Source organism: Crinia signifera, chromosome 4, assembly GCF_055691185.1.
Source record: "Crinia signifera chromosome 4, ASM5569118v1, whole genome shotgun sequence".
In the NCBI taxonomy this organism is placed as follows: Eukaryota; Metazoa; Chordata; class Amphibia; order Anura; family Myobatrachidae; genus Crinia; species Crinia signifera.
The window spans coordinates 6,785,203-6,797,598 of NC_139220.1; the positions used below are offsets into that span (position 1 = coordinate 6,785,203).

The 12,396-nt window shown below is 45.6% G+C and overlaps 1 protein-coding gene across 3 annotated transcripts in view; it reads right to left on the bottom strand.

The window, feature by feature from the left end:
• Positions 1-12,396, bottom strand: part of ADA2 (adenosine deaminase 2) — a 41,956-nt gene that overhangs the window by 25,835 nt on the left and 3,725 nt on the right. The window contains exon 2 of one of the 3 annotated variants that reach the window (XM_083180880.1): positions 7,938-8,050. The exons of the other annotated variants lie outside the window; for them this stretch is intronic. The gene's annotated coding sequence lies outside the window, so the exon portion shown is untranslated. The remainder of the gene's footprint in view (positions 1-7,937; positions 8,051-12,396) is intronic. 3 annotated transcript variants of the gene reach the window in all.

Genomic DNA, 12,396 nt, shown 5'->3' on the forward strand with positions numbered 1-12,396 from the left:
AGCGCCTACACCAGGTACTTCAGCGGGCTCACGCCCTTAATCTCAAGCTCAACCCTGACAAATGCAGATTCAGAGTTACGGAGGTGGCATATGTGGTCCACGTTCTCACCAACAAGGGTGTCCTGCCTGACCCAAACAAGGTCTCTGCCATCTTGCAGATGCCCCTCCCGGCAGATAAACTGGCACTCCAGCGCTTCCTGGGGATGACCAACTACCTATCCAAGTTCCTCCCGCAGTACAGCGAAACCACTGCACCCCTGCGGCAGCTTTTGCACCAGGACTCTGAATGGTGTTGGCTGGACACACACACTGCTGCTGTCCACCAACTAAAGACCATGCTTACGAACCCGACAGTCCTGCAGTATTTCAATGTGCATGATCCAGTCGTCCTTGCTGCTGATGCTTCACAGCATGACCTTGGGGTCGTGTGCCTCCAACACCGCAGACCAGTAGCGTTTGCATCCAGAGCCCTCACTGACACAGAGACCAGGTATGCACAGATTGAAAAAGAACTGTTGGCCCTTGTCTTTGCATGCAACCAATTCCATGACTTTATCTATGGCCGTACTGTTACGATTGAAACAGACCATCAGCTGTTAATCACTATTCTGAAGAAGCCCATTCACTCTGCCTCATCCCGCATACAGAGCATGATGCTCAAACTCCAAAGGTACAACCTGGACGTTATTTACAAACCTGGCAAGGAAATGTATGTTGCTGACGCACTGTCCAGAGCATTCCTGCCCTCCACTGACTCAGGCAGCTCTGAGGACGATTTTGAAGTTATGGCTGTGGAAGTCCTTCCCACCAAGCGGATGGAGGAGCTGCGTGCAGCCACCCGCACAGACGAGTCTCCCAACGTCTTGCTGCCGTCCTTCTCGATAGCTGGCCACCCTCATCCAGAGACTTGCCACACTGCCTGCGCCCTTTTTATTGCATGAGGGATGAACTCACCATATCTGACGGCATCATTATGCGAGGTCACAGCTTTGTGATCCCAGCTGCACTACAGTCATCCTACACACAGCACATGCACCATGGTCATGCAGGCCTAGAGGCCACAAAGCGCAGGGCCCGGGAAACTGCATTCTGGCCCTCTATGTACGGTGATATCGAACGGGCTGTGTCACTCTGTGCCCCCTGCAATGCCCTGCGCCCACATCAGCCCCGAGAGCCCATGCTGCTCCACGACGTCCCAGACCTACCTTGGTCCATCCTTGCGGCAGATTTGTTTGAATGGAGGGGGAAGGAGTACATGGTGCTTGTTGACTCTTACTCAGGCTGGTTCGAAATTTACTACCTAACAACCACCACAAGCCTGATGGTAATCTCCAAACTAAAAAGGCACTTTGCAGCACATGGCACTCCACAGCAGCTAATCACTGATAATGCCATGCAATTTAAGGGCAGAGAGTTCACAGAGTTTGCGAATACTTGGGACTTTCAGCATATCCCCAGCAGCCCTCACTGTCCGCAGTCCAACGGGTTGGCAGAGCGGGCAGTCCGTTCTGCAAAGCACGTGATGGAAAAATGTGCACGAGATGGCTAGGATATATATTTAGCCTTGCTGAACCTGAGAAATACGCCCAGAGATGGACTACCCTCCCCTGCACAGTGTCTGTTGGCACGACGCACCCGCGCAGTACTTCCAATGGCAAAGCAGCTTCTACAACCCAGAGTGGAATCCCAGGTGCGTGACTGCATCAACAGGCGCAGAGCAGGTTCCAAGGCATCATATGACAGGTCGGCACATCGCCTGCCACCACTCTCCGCAGGCCGTTCTGTCCGCATACAGACTGAACAGGGTTTCGACAGAGTAGCAGTGGTGCAGCGACCTGCAGAACATCCAAACAGCTATGTGGTGCAATCTGACAATGCCCTATACAAACGCAACCGCCGACACCTGCTGAGTGTGGCTGAGGAGAACTCTGCACAGCCGGGTCCATCAGTTCCCACCACTGCTGCAACCAATGCTAGTGATGATTCACATCATTTGGACGATCCCATCCCAGAGACCATACTGGTGGCAGAACCCTCCCAAGTTGCTGAGGACAATTCCATGGGTTCTCAACACACCATCACTAGGTCTGGGCGTGTGTCCAACCCCAATCCCAAGTTCCAGGACTTTATTGTTTAGTCTTTCTCACATCTTTATCTTTGTTTTGCATCATTGCCTCTGTTCATGCATATTGTGTCCTTCCAGTTAAAAGGGGATGTAGATGCATGCAGTGCATCTTGGTACATGTAGTCTCCAGGTGACTCACTTCCGGTCAGGCAGCCGGACAGTCAGACAGTGTTAGCCGGAGCTGAATATAGACGCACCTGATTCAAGCTGCACAGATGTCCGTGAGTTCATTGATACACACACATCTACAATAACAGTCTCTGTACATCGCTGTGGAATATGTGTGCTATATAATAACTGGTAATAATATTCTCTGTACAGCGCTGCCGAATATGTGTGCGCTATATAAATAAGTGGTAATAATATTCTCTGTACAGCGCTGCGGAATATGTGTGCTATATAATAACTGGTAATAATATTCTCTGTACAGCACTGCCGAATATGTGTGTGCTATATAAATAACTGGTAATAATATTCTCTGTACAGCGCTGCGGAATATGTGTGCGCTATATAAATAACTGGTAATAATATTCTCTGTACAGCGCTGTGGAATATGTGTGCGCTACATAAATAACTGGTAATAATACTCAGTACAGCGTTGCGGAATATGTGTGCGCTATATAAATAACTGGTAATAATATTCTCTGTACAGCGCTGCAGAATATGTGTGCGATATATAAATAACTGGTAATAATATTCTCTGTACAGCGCTGCGGAATATGTGTGCGCTATATAAATAACTGGTAATGATATTCTATGTACAGCGCTGTGGAATATGTGTGCGCTATATTATAACTGGTGATAATATTCTATGTACAGCGCTGTGGAATATGTGTGCGCTATATAAATAACTTGTAATAATAGTCTCTGTACAGCGCTGTGGAATATGTGTGCGCTATATAAATAACTGGTAATAATATTCTCTGTACAGCGCTGCGGAATATGTGTGCACTATATAATAACTGGTAATAATATTCTCTGTACAGCGCTGTGGAATGTGTGTGCACTATATAATAACTGGTAATAATATTCTCTGTACAGCGCTGTGGAATATGTGTGCGCTATATAAATAACTGGTAATAATAGGCCCTGCAGCGCTGCGGAATATGTGTGCACTATATAATAACTGGTGATAATATTCTATGTACAGCGCTGCGGAATATGTGTGCGCTATATAATAACTGGTAATAATAGTCTCTGTACAGCGCTGCGGAATATGTGTGCGCTATATAATAACTGGTAATAATAGTCTCTGTACAGCGCTGTGGAATATGTGTGCGCTATATTATATCTGGTGATAATATTCTATGTACAGCGCTGTGGAATATGTGTGCGCTATATAAATAACTTGTAATAATAGTCTCTGTACAGCGCTGTGGAATATGTGTGCGCTATATAAATAACTGGTAATAATATTCTCTGTACAGCGCTGCGGAATATGTGTGCACTATATAATAACTGGTAATAATATTCTCTGTACAGCGCTGTGGAATGTGTGTGCACTATATAATAACTGGTAATAATATTCTCTGTACAGCGCTGTGGAATATGTGTGCGCTATATAAATAACTGGTAATAATAGGCCCTGCAGCGCTGCGGAATATGTGTGCACTATATAATAACTGGTGATAATATTCTATGTACAGCGCTGCGGAATATGTGTGCGCTATATAATAACTGGTAATAATAGTCTCTGTACAGCGCTGCGGAATATGTGTGCGCTATATAATAACTGGTAATAATAGTCTCTGTACAGCGCTGTGGAATATGTGTGCGCTATATAATAACTGGTAATAATATTCTATGTACAGCGCTGCGGAATATGTGTGCACTATATAATAACTGGTAATAATAGTCTCTGTACAGCGCTGCGGAATATGTGTGCACTATATAATAACTGGTGATAATATTCTATGTACAGCGCTGCGGAATATGTGTGCGCTATATAAATAACTGGTAATGATAGTCTCTGTACAGCGCTGTGGAATATGTGTGCGCTATATAATAACTGGTAATAATATTCTATGTACAGCGCTGTGGAATATGTGTGCGCTCTATAAATAACTGGTAATAATAGTCTCTGTACAGCGCTGCGGAATATGTGTGCGCTATATAATAACTGGTAATAATAATCTCTGTACAGCGCTGCAGAATATGTGTGCTCTATATAATAACTGGTAATAATATTCTCTGTACAGCGCTGCGGAATATGTGTGCGCTATATAATAACTGGTAATAATAATCTCTGTACAGCGCTGCAGAATATGTGTGCTCTATATAATAACTGGTAATAATATTCTCTGTACAGCGCTGCGGAATATGTGTGCGCTATATAATAACTGGTAATAATAATCTCTGTACAGCGCTGTGGAATATGTGTGCGCTATATAAATAACTGGTAATAATAGTCTCTGTACAGCGCTGTGGAATATGTGTGCGCTGTATAATAACTGGTAATAATAGTCTCTGTACAGCGCTGCGGAATATGTGTGCGCTATATAATAACTGGTAATAATATTCTCTGTACGGCGCTGTGGAATATGTGTGCGCTATATAATAACTGGTAATAATAATCTCTGTACAGCGCTGCGGAATATGTGTGCGCTATTTAATAACTGGTAATATTCTCTGTACAGTGCTGCGGAATATGTGTGCGCTATATAATAACTGGTAATAATATTCTCTGTACAGCGCTGCAGAATATGTGTGCGCTATATAATAACTGGTAATAATATTCTCTGTACAGTGCTGTGGAATATGTGTGCGTTATATAATAACTGGTAATAATAATCTCTATACAGCGCTGCAGAATATGTGTGCGCTATATAATAACTGGTAATAATAATCTCTGTACAGCGCTGCGGAATATGTGTGCGCTATATAATAACTGGTAATATTCTCTGTACAGTGCTGCGGAATATGTGTGCGCTATATAATAACTGGTAATAATAATCTCTGTACAGCGCTGCAGAATATGTGTGCGCTATATAATAACTGGTAATAATATTCTCTGTACAGTGCTGTGGAATATGTGTGCACTATATAACTGGATGGGATGCGGTCATTTGGTCTACTGCATTATGGTCGACAGTCATTAGGTCGAATCCATTAGGTCGACATGCTAAAAGGTCGACATGACTCTAGGTCGACATGGGAAAAGGTCGACATGATTCTAGTTCGAAAGGTCATTAGTTCGACAGGTCATTAGTTCGACAAGGTCATTAGTTCGACATTGTCTATGTCGACATTCACAAGGTCGACATGGAGTTTTTCACTGTTTTTTGAGCCAACATGTGCCGACAGGCGGTATTTCATGCCCTACCATCCACTAGGGCGTGGTGGGAGAATAAAATAGTGTGCCGAGCATAGCGAGGCACCGTGCCCGACGAATCGCGAGCGCAGCGAGCGATGCGAGGGGATGCAGTGCACTTTAAACTGTGTCCATGTCGACTGTGTTGACATTCAGGTAAAAAAACAGTGAAAAACCCCATGTCGACCTTGTGAATGTCGACATAGACAATGTCGAACTAATGACCTTGTCGAACTAATGACCTGTCGAACTAATGACCTTTCGACCTAGAATCATGTCGACATTTTCCCATGTCGACCTAGAGTCATGTCGACCTTTTAGCATGTCGACCTAATGGATTCGACCTAATGACTTTCGACCATAATGCAATAGACCAAATGATCCCAACCCGTACAGCGCTGTGGAATATGTGTGCGTTATATAATAACTGGTAATAGTCTCTGTACAGCGCTGCGGAATATGTGTGCGCTATATAATAACTGGTAATAATAGTCTCTGTACAGCGCTGCGGAATATGTGTGCGCTATATAATAACTGGTAATAATCTCTGTACAGCGCTGCAGAATATGTGTGCGCTATATAATAACTGGTAATAATATTCTCTGTACAGTGCTGTGGAATATGTGTGCACTATATAACTGGTAATAATATTCTCTGTACAGCGCTGCGGAATATGTGTGCGCCATATAATAACTGGTAATAATATTCTCTGTACAGCGCTGTGGAATATGTGTGCGCTATATAATAACTGGTAATAGTCTCTGTACAGCGCTGCGGAATATGTGTGCGCTATATAATAACTGGTAATAATAGTCTCTGTACAGCGCTGCGGAATATGTGTGCACTATATAACTGGTAATAATATTCTCTGTACAGCGCTGCGGAATATGTGTGCGCCATATAATAACTGGTAATAATATTCTCTGTACAGCGCTGTGGAATATGTGTGCGCTATATAATAACTGGTAATAATATTCTCTGTACAGCGCTGCGGAATATGTGTGCGCCATATAATAACTGGTAATAATATTCTCTGTACAGCGCTGTGGAATATGTGTGCGCTATATAATAACTGGTAATAATATTCTCTGTACAGCGCTGCGTAATATGTGTGCGCTATATAATAACTGGTAATAATATTCTCTGTACAGCGCTGCGGAATATGTGTGCGCTATATAAATAACTGGTAATAATATTCTCTGTACAGCGCTGCGGAATATGTGTGCGCTATATAATAACTGGTAATAATAGTCTCTGTACAGCACTGCGGAATATGTGTGCGCTATATAATAACTGGTAATAATATTCTCTGTACAGCACTGTGGAATATGTGTGCGCTATATAATAACTGGTAATAATATTCTCTGTACACCGCTGCGGAATATGTGTGCGCTATATAATAACTGGTAATAATAGTCTCTGTACAGCGCTGCGGAATATGTGTGCGCCATATAATAACTGGTAATAATATTCTCTGTACAGCGCTGTGGAATATGTGTGCGCTATATAATAACTGGTAATAATAGTCTCTGTACAGCGCTGCGGAATATGTGTGCGCTATATAATAACTGGTAATAATAGTCTCTGTACAGCGCTGCGGAATATGTGTGCGCCATATAATAACTGGTAATAATATTCTCTGTACAGCGCTGCAGAATATGTGTGCGCTATATAATAACTGGTAATAATAGTCTCTGTACAGCGCTGCGGAATATGTGTGCGCCATATAATAACTGGTAATAATATTCTCTGTACAGCGCTGTGGAATATGTGTGCGCTATATAATAACTGGTAATAATAGTCTCTGTACAGCGCTGCGGAATATGTGTGCGCTATATAATAACTGGTAATAATATTCTCTGTACAGCGCTGCGGAATATGTGTGCTATATAATAACTGGTAATAATAGTCTCTGTACAGCGCTGCGGAATATGTGTGCTCTATATAATAACTGGTGATAATATTCTATGTACAGCGCTGTGGAATATGTGTGCGCTATATAAGTAACTAGTAATAAATAATATGGCTAATTAGCTGTGGTTATAATGAATACATAAAAGGTATATACAGGTATAGGCAGAATGCTGCGGACCTGAGAGTCCCTTGTCCCCTATTGTCCTTCCTGTTACCGTCTGGGTGCACCTCTGCTACCTGCATAATGTACAACTACAGTATATTTACATAGACGTATGTGCGCCGTATCCAAGGGCAACACTGACAAACATTTCTACCTGACGGTTTTCTCTGTACAGAGGATGTTTGTAGTTCTTATCAGTCGCTTATTGTCGCTTGCAGTATAATCTCGCCGGTGTGCAAGACGAGTGCGCACAGACACACAAGGGTTAATATATGTGAGGCCTTAGCCTACCAGTGTGTGTGTTATGTTTGTGTTTTAGAGGAAACCTGAAACCCTCAAGGGAGAGATCAAACACACGTCACCCAGTGAGGGCCGCAACTGAAAGTGAACTCACAACCTCAGTGCTGTTAGTCAGTAATGCTTACCACTGTGCCACTGTGCTGCTGCTGACATTGCTGAAAACAGCAGGAAGAAGTCAGAAGGACGAGGCAATGCAATGAGTACAAGTACCATGTACACACCATTAAATGAAGGTCACCTGAAAATGTAATACCCCGTTAGAGATCTACACACTAAGAAGCTTTGGAGATAGCAGTTAGGAGCTGGTTAATACTTTATCTCTATTTTTCAAACCCAGGCTGGTACATGGTAGTTAGGAGCTGATTGATTGGTACTTTATCTCTCTCTCCAAATGATATCTCCCCAAGGTTTAGTACAACTCCCCTAGAGCCTGCAACATGGCAGTTAGGAGCTGCTGGTTACACTGGGGCAGATGTATTAAGCCTGGAGAAGAGATAAACTGGAGATAAATTGGAAGAGTTAGCGCACCAGCCAATCAGCTGTGTTTGAAATATGACAGTTGGGATCTGATTGGCTGGTAGGTTATCTCCTTCCACTTTATCTCCAGTTTATCTCTTCACCAGGCTTAATACATCTGCCCCATTATCTCTCTCCAAGGTTAGTACAACTCCCCTAGAGCCTGTAACATGACAGTTAGGAGCTGATGGTTACATTATCTCTCTCCAAGGTTAGTACAACTCCCCTAGAGCCTGTAACATGGCAGTTACTGGCTTCTTGACTGGCACTTTATTTCTCCAAGGTGTAGTACACCCCCCAGATCCTGTAACAGGAGCTGATTGGCTGGTATTTTATCTCTCTCCAAGGTTTAGTACAACTCACCTAGGAGCAGATTTATTAAGCTCGGTGAAGTGATAAACTGTATGGTTTTTATCACCAGCCAATCAGCTCTTACCTGTCATTTTTCAAACCAAGCCTTTAGCTTCACAGGTAAGAGCTGATTGGTCGGTGATAAAAACCAGACAGTTTATCATTTCTCTGAGCTTAATAAATCTGCCCCCTAGAGCCTGTAACGGGACAGTTAAGAGCTGATTGGTTGGTACTTTGGGCCAGATGTATCTAGATTTAAAAAGTGATAAAGTGGAGAGTGATAAACAACCAGCCAATCAGCTCTAAACTGTTATTTGTCAAACTCAGCCTTTAAAATGCCAGTTAGGGGGCTGATTGGCTGGCTGATTACCACTCTCCATTTTATCACTTTTTGAAGCTTGATACTTCTGGCCCTTTTTTATCTCTCCAAGGTTGATTACAACTCCCCTAGAACCTGTAACATGCCAGTTAGGAGCTGTATGACTGATATTTTATATCTCCAAGGTTTAGTACACCCCCTAGATCCTGTAACAAGACATTTAGGAGCTGATTGACTGGTACTTTATCTTTCTCTCCAAGTTATCTCTCTCCAGGGCTTGGTACATCTCTTCTAGAGCCTGTAACCTGGCAGTTAGGGGCTGATTGGCGTGCTCTTTATTTCTCCACTTTATCTCTCTCTGGGGCTCAGTAAACGGAATCCTAAATTTGAATGAATAAGAGACTGTATATGCTTCCCATAGGCCACACAGAGGCGCCTTTGTGTTATTACGCAGCACACGAGCTGGCAGGTCAGTAATGAGATTCGCTGCACGCGGTCCGTGCGCACTTCTGCATTGATAAACGATTGCTGTGACAGCGGGAGCGAGGTTACGTTACATTAAGTCATGGAATTTAGTGGCCGAAACTTTCATTCCCCCGGGGCTTAGGCTTCTGTCCTGGATTTACGCTGAGAGAGAACAGCGCAAACTCTGCATGACCCCGTTACATAATCATTGCAGCCCTGACTGACGGGAGCCGAGCGGTGGGGTGAGGTCAGGTTGGAGGCAATGAATCGGTAATATTAGGCTGATGTTGACACACCGCCGACGCAGTTTTCACACTGCGCAGGTGCATCGCCTTCCCGATTTATACCATCATCTTCCCTAACTGCCAAATGGGATAATTCATTGATATAATACATTGGGGATAAGCGGTATCGGTGCTGACCCGTCATACATTTACCCCATAGTACCAACCAATCAGCTCCTAGCTGTCATGTTATAGGCAGTTTACAAATGACTGTTAGGAGTGGGGTTTTCTCTCTCTACTTTATCTCTCTCCAATGATTTAATGCTGGGGAAGGCAGCGGGTCTACAGGGATTGTGTAAACTGGTTATCAGAAGAGAGAATACCTGATTTTCTTGCAGACTCAGTAAAGGCCCCCATACACTATGCGATTTTGGGACGATTTCATCCGATTTCGGCACTTTGGGCCGATAACCGGGTGAAATCGGCCCAAAATCGCAGGTGTGTGATATCTGATCCGATCCGATGCGCGGTCCCGTGCGCATCAGACCGGAACAGGGAGGTCGGAGGGTCAGTACATACGATCATGTCCGACCTCCCTGTATGCATGCATATGCCTGCCCACCTGTCAAATGACTGGCCGTTCTCTGATTGGCTGACTCTCAGCCAATCAGAGAACGGCCAGTCATTTGACAGGTATTTTAAAAATCTAATACCCGCCACTGCGCGTCCCACTCCCATCCCGCAGCGCTGCTGAATGAGAGACTGATCATCACACCGCCCCGGCCAGGTCAGCACTCGCCGGCAGCTAAGCGCTCAGGGACCCGCTGCCCGCCCCACTGCTCCCCCTGATGAGGATCACAGCGGCACCCCCCCCCCCCCTGCACCTCACCGCCCGCCCCCTGCTCCCCGACATGTGATAAATCGCAAGCGATTTATCACATGTCAAATTTGGCTCATCAAGTGCCAAATTGTATGTGAGATTCCCGGGGAGCTCCCGGGCGGCTCACAGGAGAATTGGGTCCGACTTGTCCTGAGGACAAGTCGGCCTAATGTATGGGGGCCTTTACTTTCATTCAGGAGATAGAAGAGGAACCTTTCTGTGTTATCTATAATCCCATAATTCAGGATGTAGGGACTGACAGATGTGTTACCGTGCCGTGGTTCAGCGCCATGCATCCAACAGTCATATACTTAAACCTGACTGAAATGTAACCCTGACATGTCTACTCTCCCGAAAATTGAGGGACACTCCTGGACCGAAAAAGTGGACAAGTCCCCCCCGTGCGCCATTCTCCCACAATAACCCTTACAAATAACTGCACCAGGTGGAAAAGGTAGCATCATTGTAGCCCCGCCCAATGCTGGTAATATGGCCTCCCAGGGCCGTAACTAGGTGTGTGCCAGCGGTGCCTTGCCCACAGCGCATCTGCCCTATGGACGCATCCACTGGTACAATAATAGTCTGGAGAGCGGGGAGGCACCAGGCAGGAGAGGCACGCTGCTGCCTGGCGGGAAAAAGCTGTGGCTGGCTTTCGGACAATCAATTGACTTCAATGGAACTTTTGAAATCTCCAGCCCGCCCGCACTACTGACACAGCCCCCCGCACTAAGGTTACCTCCTGCACTCTCGACACAGTTGTCTTCCTCAAACTGAGGGCGCCGCCACCACCACCACCCTCGAACTGAATACACCACCGGCACATCTGTCCTGCGACACAGCTGGTTCTTCTGCACTACCACTACCCCACTGTGAGCACCAGCAAGCCTACCCTGACGACACTCCCTGTCACAGTAATTGTACTATTGGTGTATCCGACCCATACTGCATCCGACCTGCACTATATCCAACCCAACTGTGTGCCACATGTATCTGACCCACACTGTATCCCACATTATCTGCGAACGATAATTATCCAACCTGTACTGTATCCTACACATTATCCAACCTGCATTGTATCCAACCAATACTATATCTGACCAGCACTGTATCCGACCCACACCGATTCAGACCCATTCGCAGGGCTGCAAATTAGTTCATTATCGAATAAACGTGCATGCCAATGGTGCGCATGTGTGGGGTCCCCTTGCAATGTCAGGGAATGTTACCTAAAAATGCAGAGGGGCCCGGCCTGGGGTCAGCGGTCTCCATCTATGGTGATCACATCTGCGAACGGGGGGAAATCCGTTTGATGGTGGGTGATTGCACGTGACTTTCTCCAAACAAATTCACAGGGGCGGGGAGACAGGCTGGCGTGGGGCTTGCAGCCCAATGACCGGATCTGAATCGGGCCCTGTATCTGACGCACACTGAAACCGACACTCTGTCTGACCCGCACTGTGGCCCTGATTCACTAAGGCTCGTTGAGCAGCAAAAGATTCGCTGCCCGCCCCACGCACGAACATCCCCGCCGCAGTGTGAACATCCATCCGCACGGGAGTGTATGGGGCAAAAATATTTTGATGGATGTCGACCATCGAATTATTTTTCGCCTGTTCGCAAATATAAGTAGGCGTTGACCCGACCTATAATTGCGGCATGCGGCTCTGAGAACGGGCGCCCACCCCCAGCAGGCATCTGCCCATCTTCGTTCGCATTGGGGACACCCAGCATTTTCCTGGGCACACCCACCGTTTTTTGTGGGCACGCCCAGGAAACGCTGGATGCCCCCATGTGCCTGCCCCCCCCCCCGCCGATGATTGGGAACAGTA